The 23,882-nt window shown below is 41.3% G+C and overlaps 1 protein-coding gene across 1 annotated transcript in view; it reads left to right on the top strand.

Annotated features, from left to right (window-relative positions):
• Positions 1-23,882, top strand: part of LOC121187054 (rho guanine nucleotide exchange factor 17-like) — a 63,728-nt gene that overhangs the window by 6,143 nt on the left and 33,703 nt on the right. The gene's annotated exons all lie outside the window — the stretch shown is intronic.

The following is a 23,882-nucleotide window of genomic DNA, read 5'->3' as shown; positions in this document are numbered from 1 at the left end:
CAGATGGATCAAATGTGGCGAATCTTATTAATGTAATAATGGAAGATAGGTTTTGAGCTAATACCAGTTGTCTTAAATCAGTACATAATGTTGTGCTGTACATTTGGCTTACTGTTATGATTTCACACCTACGCCCAGTGCGTGTCTGTGTCTGTGCTTTCATGAAGTGCCGTGGATCAGGACTCATATGGTTAGTCTCAGAGTGCATTTGGGAGCAGTACTACAATACAGAAGCCATTAAAGGCTGAGCAGTGTTAAACAAACATCAGAGGATGTTATTAGTTTGATTAAACAAATCTCAGACAAAGGGCATTAAGGAGTGGACCAAGGCCTGCTGCATGTGTGTGTGTCTCTGAGTCTGTTTTCATTTATTTGTTTCATTCAATATCTGTTGTCTCTGTGCCAGGATTATAGAGAGGGGATATAATAAACAGTTCACCCAAACACAGATTGGATGTGTGTGTGGATGTATCTGTGATGCTGCATTTACTCAGTAGTGTCTAAACACTGAGGGGCTTTTTCTGGCTTGTTATGTAATAACAGTACAGAGGTTAGCATTGTATGATAAGGCTAAAGTGTAAAAACTTAAATACCGATAAATTCTGTGAAGTTTCTTAGCAGTAGCCACTCTTGAGGTTTGACTTGTTTAATATAGCACAGAGCAGTGGGAATTAAGCGTGTTTGTCTGTGTGTGTGTCTATGCATGTGCGTCTCTTTGCGGCTGCTTTGTGTCTCATTTTGGCTATTTTGTGTCTCTTTATGGGATGTCCTGCAGGCTATGACCAGGGCCCCCCTAACCCTTGGGCCCCTGGACCTGTGCTGGATAGGCCTGTTCAGTAATCCTTCCATGTTTCTAGATACACTATACTCAAAGTTCTTTTCTGTGGTCAGTAATTGCCAGACACACCCACCCTTACTAATAGTACACCCCCAGCTTACACACACACACACACACACACACACACACACACACACACACACACACACACACACACACACACACACACACACACACACACACACTGCCTCTCGTGGAGGTCTTGGAAGTCAAAGTGATTATACAGTCATGGATGTGACTGCATAGATGTGGAGAATTAAAAACAACAACTGAACTCAGGACAGAAGATTGCAGACACAACGTCCAGGGCTTTAGTTTCATTACATCATTACTGTCTTGTTTTCTGTGGCAGTGACCATTTTGCCCATTGATTTTTTTTTTTTTTTACCTCTATTATTTATCTATCAGTCTTAATTAGTTGTTGATTGTTTTACTCCCTTACCCATTGTCCTTAGCTGAGTGACCTCAGGAGGCAGGAAATGAATTTAGGGAAATGGGAAGTTGTTGTGGTTACTGAAGTGTTTGATGATGTCCAGCACTACCGGCTGGCGTGTGCGTATGTGCACTCCATTGTGTTTGGTGTGTGGACGTTTGTGTCTCGCCTGCATATGTGTGTGTATTATGAACTGGTTTCCTCCTCCCCTTCTTCTTCTTTCTGTGTGTGTGTATGTGTTTGTGCGTGCATGCGCATATTGTTTGTCTGGAATATATCAGTGCCTTGTTGGAACGTTTGGAGCCCAGAGTTTTGCCAACACTCTGTGTTTAGAGCAGCACCCCTACAGCTCTGGTGCACTGTGGCTGTGTGTGTGTGATTTGGACTGAATGTAATAATAACTGTGCCAAGCTAAAATGGAGCGCAGACAAGTTCTGAGAAAGTAAGGAAGGGATAAAGAAAGGAAGAAAGAAGGTGAGAGAGAGGGAACTTTTTCCTTTTCTGGAGACTGGAGTTTGGCTCGTTTTACCCACTGTGCAGTTCCTGTTTTCTCACATCAAAAGCTCTCATTAATTTCACCTTATTTCTTTGTTTCAGACCTACTTTTCCTCTCTATTTGCCTCTATTTACCTTTTTCTTTCTCATCCCCTTCTTGTCTCCTCTCCTTGTCCAGCTGTTTTGTCAGTCATAGTTGGTAGTTTGCACATTTGAAATACAATATCAGTATGTTGCATTTTCACTGCATACTTTCACCCCATGTCCATATATCTTTTTTATACCAATTCTCCAGCATTCCTCTTCATGTTATCTTATTCTTCTTTTTAGTGTCTCTGGAACATTGCAGTGAAGTGAGGTCATAACGTTTGTCTTGGTGTGAGGCAGGCTGCCGAGCCAAATGTCAGGTAGAGAGAGAAAGAAAGACAGAGACAAAAAAAAGAGAGTTGGAAGGAAACACTTGCTGGCTAAAAAAAAGTTACAGGATCAAAATAGAACTGAGAGAGAACTGAAGAATGAAACAGTGATGGAGGGAGGGGGAGTCGGGGGAGTGAGGGAACGAGACGTAATAGAAGATGGGAGAAAGTGCTACGTTTTAGCAGACTGGTCGTATGCACAAAACCAATATCTCAATATCCATCGTAATATGTTGTGATTTACGTATAGTATAAAGAACTACTGGCTCTATTCATCTATTCGTGCACTGTTTCCTAAAGTAGTCCAGTAAATGTGCTAACTAGCTTATTTTGTCCACGCTGTGCAAAATGAACACTTCTTGCAGGTACAGAACAGCTCTTCCTTCACATCAGCTGCACAGACAGGTTCAAACAAATAGTACTATAACATATCACTGACAAACAGCAGTGTCTGTTTGTTGAAAGAGTCAAATAAGATACACACATTGTTTTTTCCCTCAGTTTGAGGGCTTATAATACCTCTTGAATGAGTGTGTGTGTCTGTGTGTGCATGAGCTTCCCCACTGTTTGAGTAGTTTTCACTTTTTTTTAGCAGGCAGCAGGAATGTGGCCCGTCTTTCCTTCTCCTCTTGTTGCATAACAGTCTTTAACTTCCCAAAAGAGCTGAAGACTCTCAAGGATTCGTTTGTGTCATACATTAGTGGCCTAATTTTGATATGGCATCATTTAAAACAATACTTTTTTGGTATATTATTTGCAGGAATATAAAATGTTTTTTTTCTCTAAAATTGCACTATTTGATACAAGAAACAAGCCAAACTACTCAGAGGCATCAGTGTTAAATTTTGTTTTACTACAAGTAAGAACTTGCTTGAATAAAAGTCTAAAATTAGCATGGATGATGGAAATTAAGTAAACAAGACTAAGATTATGTTCTGTCATCCACTGACAATTTCTGGTTCTTGCCATCAGTGCTGCCGACACAGTCTGTACTTACCCACCGATATTAATGTGGTTGTACGTGCTTCTTGTCTAGTCTTGAACAAAGGACAGCTGTCCATGTACCACTCTCTTTCTTCTTCTTACAAAGTGTTTTGGAGTCATATGAAATAATTTAACTCAAAAGTCCTTTGACCATAGAGTACCTTTGATCCAATTGATGAGGCCAGTACAGGCTTAGAGAGGATGCTAGCAGGCGAGCTAATGGGAGACAAAGAGGGGAAGGCAGAAAGCCAGAGAGAAGGAAAGAGGCAAGAAGGTTGTTTTTTTGCTGCGCTCTGCATGGATTAGGTCTAAAAGCACAGTGTTTATAGCTTCAGATTTATGACTGACTTTGTTTTATCAGGCCACCCACGTGGAATCAAATACTTTGCCTCTGCCCAGTCTTTTTCTTTCACTCTCCTGTTGCAAGCCCCACTCCTGCCCAGATGTAGTCATGCTGCAGAGGAAGAGTAAAGGTAGAGATGTGTAGATATTGCAGTGGTAACCTGGATTGTTGTTGGGGCATAGGTTTCACTGCAGGTGAAACTGAGAGGCAGACTTTTGCATTCTTCACAACAAAGATAGCCACAACAAAAGCAACTTTTAGTTTTGACTGTTGTCTAAAGGTATGTCTGAGAAGCTGTTAGAAATGCATTATAGGGAAAAAGAGATTGGTGAGTCACCACTGAATCACAGATGCCCAAAAAATGCTACTCTGCTGCTCTCTATTAATTAAAATGATCAATCATCATCCAAGTTTGGCTATAGTCTGGCTAATTAGTGATATCACGGCAGGGTTTTTTCCATCAGCTGTCAAAGGCAAAGTGACTCTGTGGCATCACTGATTGTGGTGTGGCCATATGGGAAGTATGCTGAAAAGTTTCCGAACATAGAGATCAGAGCTGCAAATGTTTTTGGCCATAAGTAGCAGTGATCACATGAGTCAGTTGTTTTCTTCCATGATTAAATGTCACAGATGGCAAAATACTCAGGTATTTGGTACCCAGGTGGGCATGTGTCGAAGAAAGGGGGCATTTTACTTTGATTAGATTATGGTATTTAAATGAGGCGTTTACAGTCTGATTGGGCTATTATTCAAAATAAATGCGGAAAACATGCACCAGAAATTGTGGGGGTGCAACAGAACCATCAGATTTCCTGCTAATGGACCTCTATTCTGTAAAAAAAATGGGGTTAGAAAGTGCACCATCAAACCTTTTATTTAGTGACCAGAGGAGAGGAAGGAGCTTATCCAATGAGCAACTTGCCCCTTTGAAATCAGGACTTAAAAGTAAAGTGAAAGGACACACGCGCACAGGATATAGTGTGGGTGCAAGGGGCTCTTTTTTGACATGTAAAGGTCAACTCAGATTAAGTGAAGTCCAGAAAGTGAGGGATGCTGAGAGAGTTAAAGGGTGAGGGAGAGATGAAAGGATGAGGATGTGGTTTATTCTGGCTAAATGTCTCCGTGACTCTGCAGATGAGAAGGAAGAGGTGGGATGAATCAGAGGATCAAAAGGTCACACTGCAGACTTGTCTGTGTGTTCTGGTGGAGGTAGAAAGCTGAAAGGGATGGATCACTGTACTGGGAGACTGACTTTAGCCTGGTGTTGTGTGTTGTTGTTTTTTTTTTTTGCTATGGTTTCTGTTCCTATGTAGTTAAGGTCCCAAGAGAGCTGAGAATTATGGAGAGAAAACATCCCCTACCTCCAGCCATCTCGTCCTCTACTCACATTCACACACTCGAGATATTTTGCCTGTCTCCTTCCCTCTCTCTCTCTCTCTCTCTCTCTCTCTCACACACACACATGCACCCTGGTGTATTGCTTTTGGGACAGGCACAACACAAATGTTTAGTGTTCCTCTCAGTGAGTGTGTGAGTGTCTCAGAGGGGGGTGATTTAATGATGGACCTATTTGGTTGACAGAGGAGCTGATTTAAGAGATACTGAAGTAATTTTGATAGATAACCGATAACCGTGCGTGTATTAGTGGTTCACATTTGTGCAGCCAGGGGAAATAAAAAGCTCTTTGCTAAAGAAGAGGCCAGTATATTGTTTCCTGCAGCATGCTCTTTTAACTCCATATGTCTTTCTGTCTGTCTCTGTCTTTTTATACGACTATCAGAGGTATACGACTCTTAAACGAGTCTCATGTCTGTGCAGTCAACATGTAGTTGGAGCCAGCAGTGGGTTAGCTTAGTTTAACACTGAAGACTGAAAACAGGCGGAAGCAACTGGCCAGGCTCTGTCCTTCTGACTCTCGATTGTTTAATCCATAAAAAAAAAAAACAAGTGTAAAAACAACATGTTGTGGTTTTACAAGGGGCAATAACTTCCAACTCCTCACAAATAAACAGTCTAGCAACTCCCTGGCATCTAAAAACGCCCTGTAAAACATACAATTTCCATTTTTTACACTTTGGTTTTTGTAGGTATTAAACAAGGAAGATATAATGTGTTCATTCTTGTGCTTTTGAGGTGCTCATGGACAGATTTGTACGTGGCCAGGTTAGGTATTTACTGCTGTTTCCAGTGTTATTCTCAGTGTTTATATTCATTTAATTTTCTTTAGTCTTGTTTAGCTTGTACCAGCAATACTAATGAAGGATTTTAATGCTAGGGTAAAATCCTAGACCTATCAATTGTACGAATAATCCAGGTTTTTTGAAGGGGGTTTTGAACATTGAAAAAAAAAAATGCATGTAAACTCGACTGACATCGTGTCACTGCGAACAAATCACAAGACGAGGCTCCAGCTGGTTTCTCACAGTGGGAAAAAAAAAACCTCCGTGGGAAAACAGTTCTGGGTGTCCTTAACCTTGGTTGGTGACAGTTGAAATATGCTTTGAAAATCTTTAACTTTCTCTTCTGAGGATAGAATCTGTATTTTTTTTTAAGTTCACTGTCGCTCAGCGGTGGAAAGTAATGTCAGTTTAAGCCTGTTAACAGTTGCTGTTCAGGTTCTTCTTCTATCTTCTTTTCCTCTTTGTTATCCTCATTTCTTTTCCCAGTCACCTCCCCTCCCGACTGTCCCTTTCTAACTCTCTCCTCTTTCAGTCTGCGTGGATCCACCCAGTGTAATTACAGAGCAGTTTGCTTATGTAAGGAAAGCCTCCTCTGAAACAGCACTTTCTAGCAGAGCTGCTATTTCAGCTCTTTTGTGCACACAGGCAGATTTCTACGTACTGAGATGTGTTTTTGTGTGTACAAGTGAACCTGTTTGTGAGTGACACAAATGAGTTGCACTTTCACCTGGTTCTTTACACTAATTTGCAAATAGGCTCATATGTTAAAAATTGGTTGTGTGTGTGCCATAGACATACAGTTAGGTATATCTTTGGCAGGGTTTCTCTCAGTCATGTTGGTCTTCCCTGTAGTTTTCTGTCTGAGTCATACATCTGCAGTCCACGTGGCCATAAAGATGTCTGATGTGAGAGTTCCTGTTTTCAGTTTGCTGGTGATTCACCTCATGCAGGGCTGCGCCGTTGTCCTACGTGTCATGTCATGTTGGTACTAATTTATTCATTCATTCATTCATTCATTCATTTTGGGAATAAGAAAGAAAATGGATAAAAGCTGCAGTGAAAATGCCACAATGTATTTTTAGTTTGTAATGGACAAAAAACACTGTATTGACTATCCAAAGCTATTGGGTTTTTGAGAACAAAAGCAGAATAGTTTTTCAAATTTTATCAGTTAAATGTCGTAACACTGGCATACACATACTCAATAACGGACAGTCAAGTTACAGTATTATGGATGCACATGCTGGGTTTGTGCTCTCGCACATTATCTCCCTATCTTGTGAACTTAGACTGATTGTCATGAACGTGTTGCCTGCGCCCACCCCAGTCACTCACACAATGGTACAACTGTGTCGTCCGTGCACTGTGTAGCTTAGCATAGTTTACAGCGTGGTCGGACACACACACACACACACAGGCGCTCACACTCTCTTAAACATGGTCTAGGCTTTGGTCTAACTGTGGGTTGACTGGGTCCTATTCTCTTATTTGTCTTCTGTCATCCAGAGAAACATGACAGTAGAAATTCTCTGCTTCTTCCTCCCTCCTCTGTTTCTGCCCTTGTCTTCCTCTCACCCTCTTCTTCATCCGTCTTATGGCATCAGTCCGCCGGTTTGGATCATGTTCTAGCTGCCAGTTGAGAAACTCTCGTCAAAATGACAATGGGAGACGCTGGAAGAGTCGGAGTGCTGTTCCTGAGTGGCTGCTGGGATCTCGGATTAAGGCCCAGGGAGAGGAGGAAGATGATTGGAAAAGAGAGACAGGAGCAGCGAAGGCCAAAGCAGCCTCACAGGCAGGTGGAGTTGGTCCTCTGTGTGTTTCTGTGTATGTATGTTACACGGTTCAAGTCTACTTTTTGGATCCAGAGTCCTCAGTGGAGTCACATTCATCGTTTCTTGATAGTTTTCCTTAAGTTTCGGTGGATTCAGTTAAGTTGTGCAGTATTAGTGTGGAAACAATGAATTTCATCCAAGGGTGGGTTGTTTAACTTTCAGTTAAAACTTTTAATTTAAGTATGTGTGTATGCACAAGTGCATTGTTGGCGGCTGAATCAGAGGTTAGATAAGTCTTGTAATTTTTAGCTCTTCGCTGCTGTCATCATATTAGCTCGTCAGTGAGATCACCCCTATCATGTGGACTTCATCATCACGTGCCCCCATGTTGTCATTACATCATCCACAGCATGTGGAGGACATCACCGTGGACCACTTTCTGTTTACGTGCCATTCACGGTTCAGTCTCTAGTTTTGTCCGAGTAAATACTTGCAGGCAGAAGTATGTTACCAGAGAAATTGCAACTGGTTTGTTCATCCAGGCAGAACAGATGTCTTGACATCAAACTAATGTGACACTCTTGCTTTTCCAGCCTTGTCAGAAAATTTTACATAGTGGTCAGCAGTACCACAAGGACACTTCTCCTTAATATGTGCATCCTTTTTGCTGATGTTTCTGCTTTATTCCTTTGTATTTTTCTTTTCTGTGATCTTTTCTGTTATCTAATCATTTTGAGACAGGACTTTTTTTTAACTGTCTACTTAAGCTGAGAGCACCTCCACAGTTGAAGTGTTAGCTCCAGAGTTAGGGAAAACTGGGCGTGGAGTTTCATTAACCAAGCAGACCTAATATCCAGCATTTAGCTGGCACCACTGAGTTCAACCGCAGTTTGAATTTAGAAAACGTAATTGTAACTAGAATGGTACTACTGTGTGCAACATTGCTCTACATTTGCATTGACAGTGTTTGTGTGTCAATCTGTTATAGTCCATGAGACTGATTATTAACTTGTGCTCATGGGACAGGTGTAATTATTGTGTCTATGTAACACGAGCAGTATACAAATGTGTGACTTTATGAAGATATATTGATGGATTCAAATATTTTATACTTTGTATTAAATGAGAGAATATAATAATTGAGCGGCAAGTCCTTAGTTTAATTTTTTTACTATTCAAGAAGAGTATTATACCAATCACCAATGAACACTCAGACTGTCCTGCCCTCTCAGGTGAGAGTTGAGAGGCTTGATCTCTCTGGCCGCTGCCAACCTTTGTACTTTAGTAAAATGTTTTGTCCCAAGATGAGTTTTCACAAAACTCTGAGTCAGCCTGAAAACATGTTGACCTTACCTCAACCGCGAAAACTTGGACGTGTGTGTGTGTGTGTGTGTTAGAGTGTGAATGAGAGAGAGAATGAGACAGGCATAGGGGAGTGTGTGAGTGTGAGAGTCAGTGTGTGTGTATTTTTGAAAAGATGAGGGTTCTTGCTCCCTTTCCTCCCCATGTCTGTCTTTTTTCTGTCTTTCTCTCTCGCTCTCTCCCCCTGCTTTCTCTCTATCTGACTCTTTTCCACTTTTCCTTTGTCACTCCCTGTGGCTTTGTTGTAGCTTGCTGACACGATAGGGATCTAAGTCTGTGTGTGCAAATGGCAAGTTTTTTAACAAACACAGAACTATCAGCATCAATATCAAACCAACTGACTGTTTCCCAACCTGTCTGCCATTTGAGTCTTGAATTTGTGATGATTCCTCACTGGTTTATTTCATGTGATACTGTGCTTCACCTTTTAAAAGCAAGTAGTCAAAGTAGTGAAAAGTCAGAAAGCAAACATTTGTATAACAGAAATACATTGTAGTGTTTAATCAGTGTGTGTGAACTAGACTGTTGGTTTCAGTGACTGTGAGAAAATTTGTTTTAAATGATAAGAAGCAATTAAATATGACTTCAGTCACAATGTCACGCATATCAGTTCCCTAGGGTTCTTTGCTATTGTGTGTTGTTTGCAGGTTTTTATAACACAATTAAAGAATATACTTAGCTAATAATTTAGGTTCTTGGAAACATAGTTGATGAATAGAGTGTGTTTTGCATCACATTTATTAGGAACCCCTGTACACCTGCCTATACATGCAGTCATCCAATCAGCAGTGGCAGCAGTGCAATACATAAAATCCTGCAGATGCAGGCCAGGAGCTTCAGTTAATGTTCATGTCAAATGGGGACAAAATGTGATCTCAGTGACTCTGAATGTAGCATTATTGTTGGTAATAGATGGGCTGGTTTGAGTATTTTTGCAACTGCTGATCTCCTGTGATTTTACTGCAAAACAGTCTCTAGAGTTTTTTCTCAGAGTGGTGCCTTAAACAAAAATCACCTAGAGGCAGCAGCAGTTCTGTGGACAGAAACACCTTGCTGATGACAGAGGTCAGAGGAGGAAGGACAGACTGGTTTGAGCTGACAGGAAGGCTGCAGTGAGGCTGCAGTGGGCACAGGGTTACCAAAACTGGATAGTTGAAGACTGGAGCTCATTGAGTGCATATGACAGTAGTTTCCAGCCTGGGGTTAGTCCTCCAAGTGGTCACAAGATAAATCTGAAGGGTACTGAGGAATTAAAGAAATGAGACCACCACTGAATGTGGCCTCAGTGATCAAATCTCAATGTGTCCTGGATGCATTCACACCTGCGCTTAGAGCTGTCCACATGTGATCGGATCAGCCTAGACACATACTAATACCAGGTGTGAACAGGGCCTAATACCTCATCTGGCATTAGATCCAAAACTAATCAGTCCTGCAAGTTTCATGCTCAGAGTCACCTTGGCAGCGATGGAGTTGTAGATACCAGTGTGAGTTAGGACTTAGTTTTGGCACAAATACTGCTGTTAATTTGAAATACTTGAACCAGAATCGACCATATCAAAACATTTCCAGTGATACCAGCCGCAGTCACTGCTTTTATATCTGATCTTGGTTGGATTAGAAATGTCCAAACTAAAACTTGCAAACTTTTTCCAGGTATTTGTCTTGCCAAGCTTTGCTAGCAAGCCCGTTGAGTTATGAAGTTTTCGTCCAGTGGCTGAGACTGTGTGTGCATGTGCTGACCCGCTGTCCTTTGGCTGTCTCTCTCATATTCGTCCAGTGGAGCGGAAATTTTGCCAAATATAACAGCAGTAATCACTATGGCAATGATGATGGTTAATGATGATTGCCATTTATCTGCAGATTGGAATTGTGTGTGTGTGTGTGTGTGTCCAAAGGTATGTTTGAAGGGCTCACACAAAGGTCCCATCACCCAGTGACAGCCAGGGGTTGTGGGTAATCAGGTCCGTTTTTCCTGAAACAATGTGGTCCTTCTTCACTCCTCAATAGGCTTCTTATTTCCAACCAGGCCTCGACTTTTTCCCCCTTCAAACATTTTATTCACTAGTTGGCATTTCAATTGTGTGGTTCTGAAATGTTATTGTGAAAGGAGGAGAGAAATTGTTGAAGGTCCACACTGTGCACTACAGAGATACCATTCACATTAAACATCACTGGAGCGCATTTTTTTCCTGAGAAATGTCAGGCCAGGACTAAATCTTGGTTACTGTTCTCCAGTGTAATAACAACAGCAGGATTTTTGCCATTTAGGGACCTAAAAACATGCCTGTGGTAATATTTTGGGGTCTAAATCCACTAAGTGGGAATAAATACCAGTGGGTCTGACACATTTTGCACACTTATTATAACATTCATTGTCATTTTGTTGCTCTATTTTTGTTTCATCCAGTTGCATGGCTGTTGTATCATCTTATTATCTGGCATATTATCATCATTTCAGTGCAACCACCACAGTTAAAAGTTACAAGGTTGTGAATGAAGGCTGAGCAGACAAAACACTCATGATTAGAAGACGCCAATGCCTAAAAATAGCTCCCAATCTGACCTTGAATTTGGAAACCATCTGTTGAGGGTGATACCTTTTTTGTCTTGAAACAGTTATTTAGTTGCACTTCGCTTTGTTTTGACATCATCTTTTTCCAACTTGTTTTTCATTATCAACACAGAATAAAACATAGAAAAAACATAAACATTATACATTATATCAACAAGTGTAAAAGAAACAGAAATGCAAATGGAGCCTTTATCTTAACAGCAACCTGTATAGCTGTGATGTTCTCATCCGAGCCATCTTGGTTTTCGGGCTCTTTCTGGGAAGATAACGTCTTCATTGTTAAAACTTCCCCCAAAGCTCTTATTGGCCTGGATGTTTCTCTAAATGAGGTAACAGCCTTAATTGAGAGCTAAAACTTGTTCAAGAAATCAGAGCTGTGGGCAGTGATTCAGAGGTCTGGAACCAGGCTACTCTCTCTTTTCTTTTTTAACCAAATGATTGTATCAATAGTGATCGTCTGTTGGATGCTCTCGAAACCCTCAAAACACCTGACATCCTCAGGCATTGATCAGTTCTATTGAAGTTAAGGTATCTACATAACAATGTAGGTTAAAGTCATGCTAGTATTCAGGTTAATGTGAACGAGAAGGCTGTTGCAGCATTATTGTGCCTCAGCAGAATACTGTTATTAGCCTTTGAAATCCAGCCTGTGATCTATGTGGCACCTTGTCACTGTCCACTTTGTAATAATACGAAACTGCCATAAGGATAATAAATGGCTTCAGCTCTGCACTCCTTCATACAGACTTGAAAAACATGTTCTTTATATTTGAAAACACGCGGTATTGGCTTTTAATTTGAAAAATGTGCGCAGAGGTGAAAACGGCACGGATCCTGCCTTTTAAGGAGCTATTTCTTCTGTGTTATCCTTCTCGCAGGAACCATAATTGTCTTCATTGAGAGGGCAGGGCAGGAAGTGGGTTTGGGGGAGGCATTTTTGACCATTGCGTTCGTACACACACACACATACACACACTCACACAAACACACTACCATCCTGCAGCTCTCTTAATGTGTTTGTCAGAGCAAAAAGACAGAAAATTCAGTGGGAGAATTTTTTTCAGCAGCTAACACTGTATTCAGGATAGATGGCGATGGACTTTTTTTTTTTTGGGCTCAAGAAAGATGATGGTCACCCCCATGTTTATTCGTTGTCATCCATGGCAACCGTTTGTGTGGGACGGGTGTGTGTGTGTGTGTGTGTGTGTGTGTGTGTGTGTGTGTGTGTGTGTGTGTGTGTGTGTGTGTGTGTATGTTGCCGTAGGAATGTGGTGACATCAGAGGGCCTAGAGTTTCTGTTTGAGAGAAGAGAAGAAGAAGGAGGAGGAAAGGAAGACATTTGGGACCATAAAACAAACTCACATCTCTTCTGCACCTTTCTGTTCACCCCATCAGTTGCTTCTCCCCTCGTATGTTTATCCTCCACCTTTTCCCCCACTGAGATCATTGTTTCTGCCTCTGTCTCTCTGGCCTTGTCTCTGACTCCGTCTCCGTGCTTCTCTTTCTGTCTCCTTCACCTCTCTCGCTCTATTTTTATCCCCTCTCCCACTGAGCTCACATCTGGATCTTATTGACAAAGTGAACAGCCCTTCAGCCATAAAAGACTCTATGTGTGTGTGCAAAGCATGGCAGACCTAGTTTCACCAAAACACACATGCATTCACACATGGTGAATGAACAATCAGCAGCAGTCACAACACTGCTGGGATTAGTTGAGAAATTTCCTGTTTAGGAGAAATGTCGGCATTATTTATTTATTTATTTATTTATTGTTTTTTTTCAGTACACCTAATTTCAAGGAATTCAGCAAAATACTATCTGTGAATAACACAAATTTGAACATATTTTTACATAAGAGCTGCCTAAATGTGGATTTTCAGCATGTAGCAAAATGTCCTCTGAAAGGGTTGAAATATTTAATCGAACTGGTCATTATGTAAGTATGTGTTACAAGATATCAGTCAGTGTAATAGATTAATAGTAATCATCAGCTTCAAGTTTCAACCCCTTATGTAATAATGTGACAGCTATTAAACAAAGAAATTATGTGATTTCCCATCATTTGGGAATTTCCAGGCCTTTAAGATGTAGATATTACGTGTCGACAAGATAAACTTTCCAGCTGTTATTACATTGTATCTCAATATTACATTTTAGCGCAGCTTATATTTCTATAAGGAATGATAATGAAAAACATAGGGATGTTCTTATTATTCTTACATTATATTATGGTAAATAAACTGTGAATACACAGGTTACACTATGGCTGCTTTGTGTTTGGTGCTTGAAGTAGATCTGCAACACTTTACAGTATAAGGTGCAGCTTCTAACATAAAGTGTTCAGTGTGAGTTGGACAACAGTAGACTACAGCCCTATTCTGTATCTTATAAATCAGCTGAATGTATGTAGAAACTGTTGTTCGAAAAAAAAAAATTGCCTTTCATTGTTTGGTTACTTTTGAACAATAATGGTGTGTATTGTGGGAGAATTTGGCTGAGGATGTTGAACTGTACCAAACATATAATTATGCATTTTTTTTTTTTTCTGGAACCACTGAGCTAAAATGAGTTGTACACCGAAAGAGTCACAGCCCTGCAGGCTCACTGTGTTAATACTAAGCTTTTGATTGTCTTTACATCTTAATGTGGATCCAGGAAAGAAATAAAATCTTCTCAGCCTCTTCTAAAGCCTGACCTATTAATCTCTGGCCCTGACTTAGTCAATCTCAACCAAGCGTTTATACCAAACAGTAATAAATTAAAACTACATTTGAGTGGTTTTTATGTAATATATGCTATTGATTGTATATTTGGGGTGCAGCACAGAGCCTCCTATCTATTGTAATTATTTTGCAGTCTATAAAATTCAGTTGTGCTTTGGGACTTTGGGTCAATAAACACATGACTCTGACTGTCATGTAGAGACTCAGTACAGCATAACTCTGACAACTGCCTCAGGTGCTGAGGTCTAAAAAACTCTGTTCGTCGCTGTCTGAGGTGAGCAGCCTCCAGGGTCGACACAGCACCTTTTGACCTCTCTGCCCTCACCTCTGCCTCACCTCTGTGGCTTCTAGACATGCATTAACCCAGTGGAGAGTTAACAGCGAGTTACATGACAGCCTCTTATCTACCTAATGACAGGCTGCAGTGCTGATTTAAAAAGAAAGGGCGAGGGGGGTCACATTTACTCTTTTACAGCGTATTGGGGAGTTTGAAAATCCGCGAGTTTACTGTCAGTGTAAAAGGGTCGACATGGATAAGAAAACTGCAGGAAATAAATCAGGGACCAGGCTTGAGGCCCAAGTCAACGCAGATAATGAGCGATGGTGATAATGGGAAAATGTACAACAAGAGCATGGACTGGATGAGGCTCAGTGTGAATCACGTTAAACTCCTGCCGCAGTAGTATCAGTGTCTTTGTCTCTGTGTCTTCACAGTACAGTCAGTGGTGGTTCATAAGATTTACTTTATTTACAAAATAAAGATTTAGGACTTGCCTTGTGTTATCCACAGTGACTATAGTGATTGGGGAGCTTGTGTTTGGGTTGTGTGTGTGTGTGTGTGTGTACGCGCGCTCTATTAATAGGGCGAGGAATGGTACAGGCCTGGGAATGTTGTCCTCTCCGGAAAAACAAATCCCCCCCCCCACCCCCCGCCCCTTCTGTCCTTCTCTCTCTTTCTCTGCCTCTCCATGTGAGATGGGAATGACATGATGGGGAGGGAAAGAAAAATGACAAGATAAGGGGGGAGAGGGAGGAATATGGCATGGGGGAAGATGAGAGAAGGGAAGGGAAGAGCTGTTTTTTTTCCTTCGAGCAGAAAAGGGAATCTTTGTCCTCTAATTTTGCTGCCATCATTTTTGTCGACTGCCTTTTCGTCTTTCTTTTTTCCTCTGCTCAGTCTTAAGTTTTGGTAAAGTTATGATTTAAAAACCTCATCCATTCATGGGCAGTCTTCATCAAAGGACACATGAGCATAAAATGCTGTAAAACATACACATAGCTACATTTTTTGGCGATTTAATGATTTACTTGATGACAGTATGACATCAGAAGACATGCCGTCCTCTCCTTCTTTGCTTTTTACTTGTTTCTATCTGTCCCACCTGCTCAAGGGTCCTTGGAGTATTGGGCATTACAGAAACCAGAAGCCATAATAGATCCACTGACTCTACGCATTAAACTAGATTTTAACCCCTGAATTAGATGTCCATAGAGTAATTTCAACCAAATCAGTTGTTGTTTGATGCTCTGTTTTATTGGGCTCAGACATACTGATAATGAAGGTAATTGTTGTTTGCAGTTCTTCTATGGTGGACTTACAGTACTTTGCCTGAGGATTTCTGTGTTTTAATTACTTGACAAACGTATTACAACAAACAACCACAATACAGACCAAAACAGTTTAGGTCTTAAAACCAATTTTTAAACTGGGAGCCACAAGATGGACGATGGAAGACCTGACATTGTTTATATTGTACTCCATTTGTCGTTAATCAGATTATGCAGACCCAAATAATATGTAGTGAACCTGGCTTTTTAGGATCCCTGGGGTTCTGGGAATTAATTATATTAGTGCTAATATTGGATTTTAGTTACATGTAACTTCCAGTGGAAGCTTTGCAGCCATGTTAATACAGTAGCTGCACATTTTCAGCTGTTCTGAAAGGATGATTGAAGCATGTAGCATGAGCTATGACGCAATGTACAAGATAAATGTGTCTCCCCAGCTTTAAATGCTCTTTCTCTATTTTTGGACCTAAATGTCAAACAGGTCACACATTTCACTGATGGTTTATGTCTGCACTGATCGGTGTATATTTATATGTGCAGTACATTCCTCCTTGTGCAATATGTGCGGATGGATGCATTGTTTGTGTGTGTGTGTGTGTGTGTGTGTGTGTCAATGTAGACATGCTACCTGGATTCATGCATTCCAGTCATTTGGGCTCAGGCCAGAACATTCTGGGAAGCAGACTGGTGCAAAAGGGAGGGAGGGGCGGATGGAATGAAAAAAAATAAGACAGGAAAAGAAAGAATGAAAGGATTCTTACTTCTTATGACTCCTTCCATTCTGAGGCACAGATCCCAGGGGTCTATTTTTGTCCCCTCTGAGGAGCCGTAGCCATAAACAGGCCGAATGTGATGTAATTGCTTGTCTTTTTTCTTCCTTTGTTCTCCTCTTTCTTTCTTCCTTACTCCCGCCCTTTCACTGCCTCTCAAATATTGAAATTTTGTTTTTTATTCTTTTATTTTAATGTTCTTGAATTATGACTTCTGTCACCTGAGGGACGGAGAATACCGTAATAATGCTGAAAGACTTCTGAAGCGTTTTGTTGAAAAATTAACTTCAACATACACCACATTCATTTTTTCCTGGCAATTCACATTAAAGTTAACATAAAGTACTTTTTTTTGTGCACTCAATGCCACAGACATTATTCTAGTGCCTTAGAGTGGACGATGGGGTGAGGACTGTTGGAGAGCGGTAAAACTGGGCGGCAATGTACAAGTGGCAAGGCAAGGAAACTTTAGTTTGAGTTTAGTCAGCGTGCGTTTGCTGATCTAATCGCTCCCACTGAGAGCAACGCTGGGATTGAGCCCGTATCACACACACACGTATGCAGACACACACACACACGCAACACTGCCATATAAGGAGAGAGCGAGAGGGAATCGGGCAGGGTTGAAACAGGGGGTCTCTTTTCTTCTCTCCCTTTTTTTTCCATTTTCTCTTGTTATCCTGAAGTTCACTGGCTCTCTCTCTTTCTTTCTTCATGCTGTCATCTTCCGTTTTAGTTTGCTCTCTCATCCCGCTCCTTGTGCTCTCATACTTTGTCCCCCACCACCATCAACACCACCAAGTCCGAAACTGTCTCTCTCTTTCTCTCAGAAGACGGTACACACCCAGTTTTTGGAAAGCTCTCTCTGTACCATTTAAATCTTTTTTTTTCCTGCCTGACTTTACTTATGAGTACACATTAACTAAGTGTCCCACTGCTCACTGGCCCCTGTTCAAACAGACCATTGATATTAACCCAGTCCAAACACATGGTACACAGGCATGTAAGACCATTAGGAAATAAGTTAGTTTTAATCTAGATCATAAGCAAACAAAGGAGCACTTCCACTACCACTGATACAATGCGACAAAGGCTATTCTTATACTCTGTGGCTGTTTGTTCTCGCTTCATTGTTATTGACTGTTTTCTGCAGACTCTCTGTGTTTCAAAATGTTTTTTAGAGACTGAGCCCCGCAGGCGACCCCATGTGCATTTGACATTTCATAATGTGTTCTCAGTGGTTTGGCTTGACCAGTGAGTTGTAAACCACTTTGTGCAGTTTAGCAGCTGATATCAATATTTGGGAATATGAGGCTCTCGCAGGAAACTGACAATACTTTGGCTGAATAGTTGAATAAGTGTCATATTTTACTGTAAACTACCTCAAAAAAGCCTGTTTCTGTTTGCATTATTGATCCTTTGTGTTGGTTTGTTGGTATAACCTTGGTCTGTATCCCAGACCAAGGTTACTTTGCTCTCCTCGTGTCTTATTATTAATTCCCTGAAGTTAAGTCAAGCCTCTTGGACCTACGGTGCGTTTGTGGGGAGTCAGAAAGTTCAGTGTTACATTGTTGGTGAATATTCTGACAAAGCAGCAGTTAATGTGTACAGTAAAGATGACAGAGAGCACCCCCTGTGGCTTTTGTGTTTTCTATGTGTGTGTGTGTGTTTATGTATTGTGGTGGAATGTGACTGTTTCATGTGAGCAGTTATAAACGGATCCATTTTCCTGGGAGTATCCGGCATCAGTGTGTGTGTGTGTGTGTGTGTGTGTGTGTGTGTGTGTGTGTGCGTCTTTGTGTCTGTAGTGAAGATAAAGAAAATGCTTCCTTTTTTGAGTTCTATCCCGCTGGGAGCACAACTCATAGGAGGGTAGTCCTCAATGAAGTCCTCTTCTGTTCACATGGATGATGACTACGGAGGAGCTCTTGTGTTTCGCATTCCACTTTCAGCACATAGCTTTATGTAAGCTTATGTGCAGGTTGAACATGTGACATATGTCATTGTTGCAGTGAAAAGTACATATGACTCAACAACCTTTATTGGATTACCATCAGGTATTCAGGTTCCCCTCATGGTTTAATTTGTCCAATACTTTGGTTTATGATCAAATACCTGCAAACCTAATGACATTCCCATCAGCCTCAGCTGTTGCCTGCTTTGGAGAACAGACTGTGACTAAGACCAAGTAATCGCCTCCGTCATAACCTAGATCTGGAAACCCTTCTACCTTGTTTATCACCTTTTCTTGCAGCACTATTGAGTTGACCTACATCCTTGCCACAACTTTTCTTTTAAAAATCTATTTCAGGCCTGCCGGTTATAGGTATTAATGGTTCACAGCCAGTTATCCAGTTGGACCACCAGATGTTGTTGCTAGGAGATTTGTGACGCAACTGTAAAGCCTCTGTAGTGTAACACTGCAGGCTAAACGTTGTGTGTAGGTGCTAATCATGAGGTGCTCTGCGCTGCTTGGTTTTTCGTTCTCATTCATGCTTTCTCTTCCATTCAGATGTTTCTGTGGCAACCAGGGTTACATAGCAACTAACTGGCCAATAACAGAGCTTGATCTCGCTCAATCTTTTCTCTTGCTCCATCTGTTTCTCTCCCCATCTCACCTGCCCTCCTGTCCAAACTGAAAGAGTCTCAGAGGAGTTGCTCTGCAGCCCTCTTGTTAGATTGTCAGTTGTTACTGAGCCCTTTTAGAAGAAAAAGTGATAACCATGGCTGCTCATCCTCCACAGAAGCAGCAAGTAGCAAAAGTTTCACATGGTCAAACTAAAGCAGCAAAATAGCAGAAAATCTGTGCTCTGTGTCGTGGGAGGTGACTGGTTTCCCTCTCTGTTGCCACTGCCTCTGGGCTGTGTGGCAAAGCTACCACCAGGCTTTGACTGAACTGAATAAATGCAACAACTGGCATCTTTCTGATCTGCAGTAGCCTTTAGACTTTCTGTCACTGAAATCAAAACCATTCATCGCTGAGCATTTCTTCTGCTGGCACTTCATAGGAGCAGGTTTGTGAAAGGATTGACTTCCCGGACCATCCACGGAAATCTGTGTGAGCTCCTTCAATCACTGCAGCCTGCATTCACTTTCACACAGAGCGAGTGAAGCGGCTAAGCAGGCAGCTGCCGCACTGCACAGTTTCCAGGTGTGCAAGTGTGCAAATCAGAGATTTGCTGCATGAATAGAAAAGTGGACAATAATCTGGAGCAGAGCTGCAATGATTAGACGATTAGTTAATTAAAACCAATCAGCAGCTGTTCTGATAACGGAATAATGATGAATGATTTAAATAATCAAACCGGATCCCTTGTCACTCTTTGATAGGTTAACCATGCTGCGTCTCCTCAGAGGTGTAACTATTTTAACTATTTTTCACTTCATTGTGCCTCTCGGTCGCAACGCTCAGTAAGAATTTACATTTGACGCAAGTGATGTGTCCATGCATGTAATCCACAGTAACCCCAGCCCCAGTTGTAGCGTCACTGTCCTCAGCATAACTCCTGACACTTTTGCCGCATATTAGAGCTTCACACATGAGATATAGTGAGAACAGACAGCTTGTTTGCAAAGGGGCATCTATCATGATCGATCAACAGCTCTAGAGGATTTGGCTTCTTATGGACCTGTAGTAAGTGTACCAGAAAAAAAGAAAAAGACTATAAAAAACTTATCAAAGGGTATCTGCTCTGTTAAACGTCAAAAAAACGTCCCATGTGGTTTGCCCTGTAGAGTTACATTCTCTCGTCGAAGTACATGGTGTTCAGAGAGATTTATTCTTCGGAGAGTGATGTATCTCAGTGTGAATGGGGATTAAATGTTCAGTAAAACTTTTCTGCATTAAATGCAGCTAAAGAGATATCTCTCTCCCTTTTTTTCCCCATCTAATTCTCTGTTTTTCGATACCTAGTCTCCACCCTGCTACACCCTCTCATGAGATCTGTCTTTGTTCTGGTGCTTTGTTGTGTCACTCCCCTGTTTGTGTGTGTGTGTGTGTGTGTGTGCATGTGCATGTGCATGTTATTCTCTGACCTCATCATTTGACTTCAGATTAGCTCTTTAGCTGCCTGCCGTGCACACATATGGCACCGAAATTCTTCCGTGTCCCAGTGTTTGTGGTGTTTGAGCATTTTAATTATTGTAAATCTAGTCAAAGCTGTTCTATATTCTCTGACACCACACACACACACAACGACACACATGCGAGAATTTCAGGCCATGAGGGGTCAGGAATGTCGAAGAAAGAAGGGTAAAGAGAGGAAATGGAGAGAAAGAGGGATAAGGGGGAGGAAGAGGGACTAAAGAGGGGGAAAGAAAGTGAAAAGTGAAGTATGAGGTAGAAAAGAGAGAGATTGGCTTAATCTGCAGTATAGTGTTTAGTCTCGGCTAAGCTGAAGTATTATAGCAGTACAGTCTGCTGGAAGCAGTGGTGACTAACTGCAGTTTGAAATTTCACAAAGCCTCACGGTCTGATTCGCTCTCGTTTCTTTTTCTCCATCCCTGTTTGTCCCTTCCTCCTCCACTCTCAGTCTCAAACTACTATACATATCACTGCTCTTGGGGCAGAGTGTGTGGGAACATGTCCAAGTGCTGCTGACAGGCCAACATTAGCATGTGCATCTTTTGTGAAGAACAGTTTTCCTGGGAAATCCAGCTGACAGTCTCTTCAGATTCCCTACATCACTGGTATATCTTGTGAAAATAACAGTTTGAAAGGGGATTTTACTTCTCAGACTTTGTGAGGGTGGCAGTGTGAGAGACTTGAGAGTATTTCTAGACATTAACAGAGACAGAGAAGGAGATGGCAAAGGGCGGCAGAAAGGACAAACTGGGTGGGAGAGGCAGAGACACAGAGAAGGTATTTCCGGAGTGGTGTTGGGGTTAAGACTAGTCTCTGTGGCTGATGGCTATCTCTGGAGCCCATTGCATTGTGGGATAGGTTGTTGGACAGGAAGTGGATGGGATGTCAGATTACAGGCTGCTGTAGGACATGCATGCAGTGAATCAAAGGCTCCTCCTGGTGTGTCACTCTGATGATGTCTGGTTCGGGTGTCTGCTAAAGTTTCTGCGAAGATTAGAAAGATGGTAAACTTGTATATGAGTTTTATCATGTATCAAGCAGGGACTTTTAGCAAGGCCCCTGCTTGCTTTAAGTTTTGAGGATATGATTCATAAAATCATAGAATCACGGCCTTAAACTATGACATTGAAAGTGCTTGAATTTTAAAATAAAAAATTGTCTTTAGTTTGCTTTGCCTTTCTGTAGCTCTTCTTCTTTAATGTTCCACACTTTCCTTTTAAAGGAAATGTTGATGAGTAGTTACTGAACCCTCACTCCAAAATATGTTAAATGTGAGATTGTCAGACGTGCTATGAATGGTCCTTTATTCATATATCTCACAGTACATCAAATACTGAAGTACGCTGAGACCTTGATTCAGGTTCTGTGATTACAAATCCACAGTTTTGTTAATGTGCAGACTTTCATTTAATCAATTAATCTTTTGGCCCTCACATCAGAAACAGTAAAAGCAAAATACCCAGTACAATTTTCATCTGACAGGCTGTTGATTTAAATATAGTTGAGTCATGGAGTCAGGAGAAGTCTCATATGTTCTGGAAGTTTGCTCCAGCTCTGTGGTGCATAATAACTAATGCTGCTCCTCAGTGTTAAGTTTGAAGTTTGGGAACAGGCCGCTACCACACGACTTAAAAGGCAGAGAGAGTGTTCATGATAAAAGACATTTTAGATGTTTAGATGTTTAACTCCAGGGAGAGAGGTTTAGTCAAAGACATTAGTACTTTACAGTCAAGCAGTTTGAGAAAATATACTTTATCATACAATATAGATTTGTCAATCATGAAAGATTTTGCTGCACCAGTTATGTCTGAATAGGATCTCTTTAATTTATCTGGGTGCCTTAGACCATTGAGAGCAATGCTGCAAATCACTGAGCAGGACTGCTTCATGCCAGCGCTGAATTTGTGAAATTTTTTTATATTGCTGTGATAAAGGGCTTTGATATCTCAGATATTTCACAGTGGAATAGTCAGACGTTGACATCCTCCTCTGGCTATTTTGTCTGTAAGTTCCTTAGTTCAGTCTCCAGCACATTTACTATATTATGATGTATATCGATATTGTGATATAATATTACACAGAGCAGGATGGAAGATATATTGCCCATATTGCCCAGCTCTACAGCCCTTTAACGATCAACATTTTTGTGCAGTAGAAGCAAACAGGTCTTCCTGAGGCTTTGTGCTTTAATTGTGTCTCTGATTCTTCAGGTGTCTCCTCATCTGTTTTGTTTGTTGCTTTTTCAGGACATAGTGACGATATATCAGACCATCTCGGGTTTCTTCATGTGTGTATCCACGTGTGTGTGTGTGTGTGTGTCGGAGAGAGGAGGAATATAATTCTCGGATGCCTACAAAATGTGTGTCTGTTTGTGCATGTGTATATTAGCCCAAGTACCAATCGTGTGTCCTTGCCTCAGCCTCACCTCTGAGGGACAAAGGGTCTTTTCACAGTGCATGCATCTCTCTCTCTCTCTCTCTCTCTCTCTCTCTCTCTCTCTCTCTCTCTCTCTCTCTCTCTCTCTCTCTCTTTTTCTGTCTCTCTCTCACACACACAAATACACACCATCCCATAAGGGCGTATTTGGAGAGCAAGTAGATCTGGTTACCTGTGCGTTCTCTCTCTGTCTCTCTCTCTCTCACACACGCACATACACATGATACAGTTTCAGCAAAGTAGAAACACAGCTCAGTTTCATACCTGGTGCTGTTTGCTGTGCTGTCATTTCTGATCTGAAGGCAAATGGGAACTGCCTGAAACCAAGAAAACCCCTTTTTCATTATGTTTTTCTAAAAATTAATAATTTTATTATCCCAGTTTACATGTGGCTTCTATTTGACATGATGTGCATGGTCTCTGAATGACTTTGGGAATTCCCTGTGTAACACTTTTAACAGTGATTTTACCTTGACCCTGTGGCAGGAAGAAAAACACATACACACTCTTTAATTATTTTTTTCATTATGACTACTGCCCCCTTGTGGGTACCGTTTATGTATCTGTGCACAGCAGGAGATGCGCTAGTTTATGAAGCACAGGTTGAGTAATGTGTGCCTTTGCATCTTAGACATTTAATTGACATTTGTAGTCCTCCAGTCGAGATAAAGTTTATGTGCATTCATTCATACAGTAAAGAACTTAAGAGACCGTCAGATGGAGTGAGGGTGAGACAGGGTAAGATGTACCTGGAGACAGAGACATAAAGAGGAGTGGAACGCGGAGATAAATCGATAAAATGGGGTGTATGTGGACAGGCAGAGCTTTATCCTGACCTCCCATGTTGTGGGAGGCGGTGGGAGTAATCTTTTTCCTGGAACCGTCTGTCATTATCCTGTTAC

Source organism: Toxotes jaculatrix, chromosome 9 (genome assembly GCF_017976425.1).
Source record: "Toxotes jaculatrix isolate fToxJac2 chromosome 9, fToxJac2.pri, whole genome shotgun sequence".
Lineage (NCBI taxonomy): Eukaryota > Metazoa > Chordata > Actinopteri > Toxotidae > Toxotes > Toxotes jaculatrix.
The sequence above is the reverse complement of the archived record's forward strand: the minus strand, read 5'-3'. Positions and strand labels throughout refer to the sequence as shown.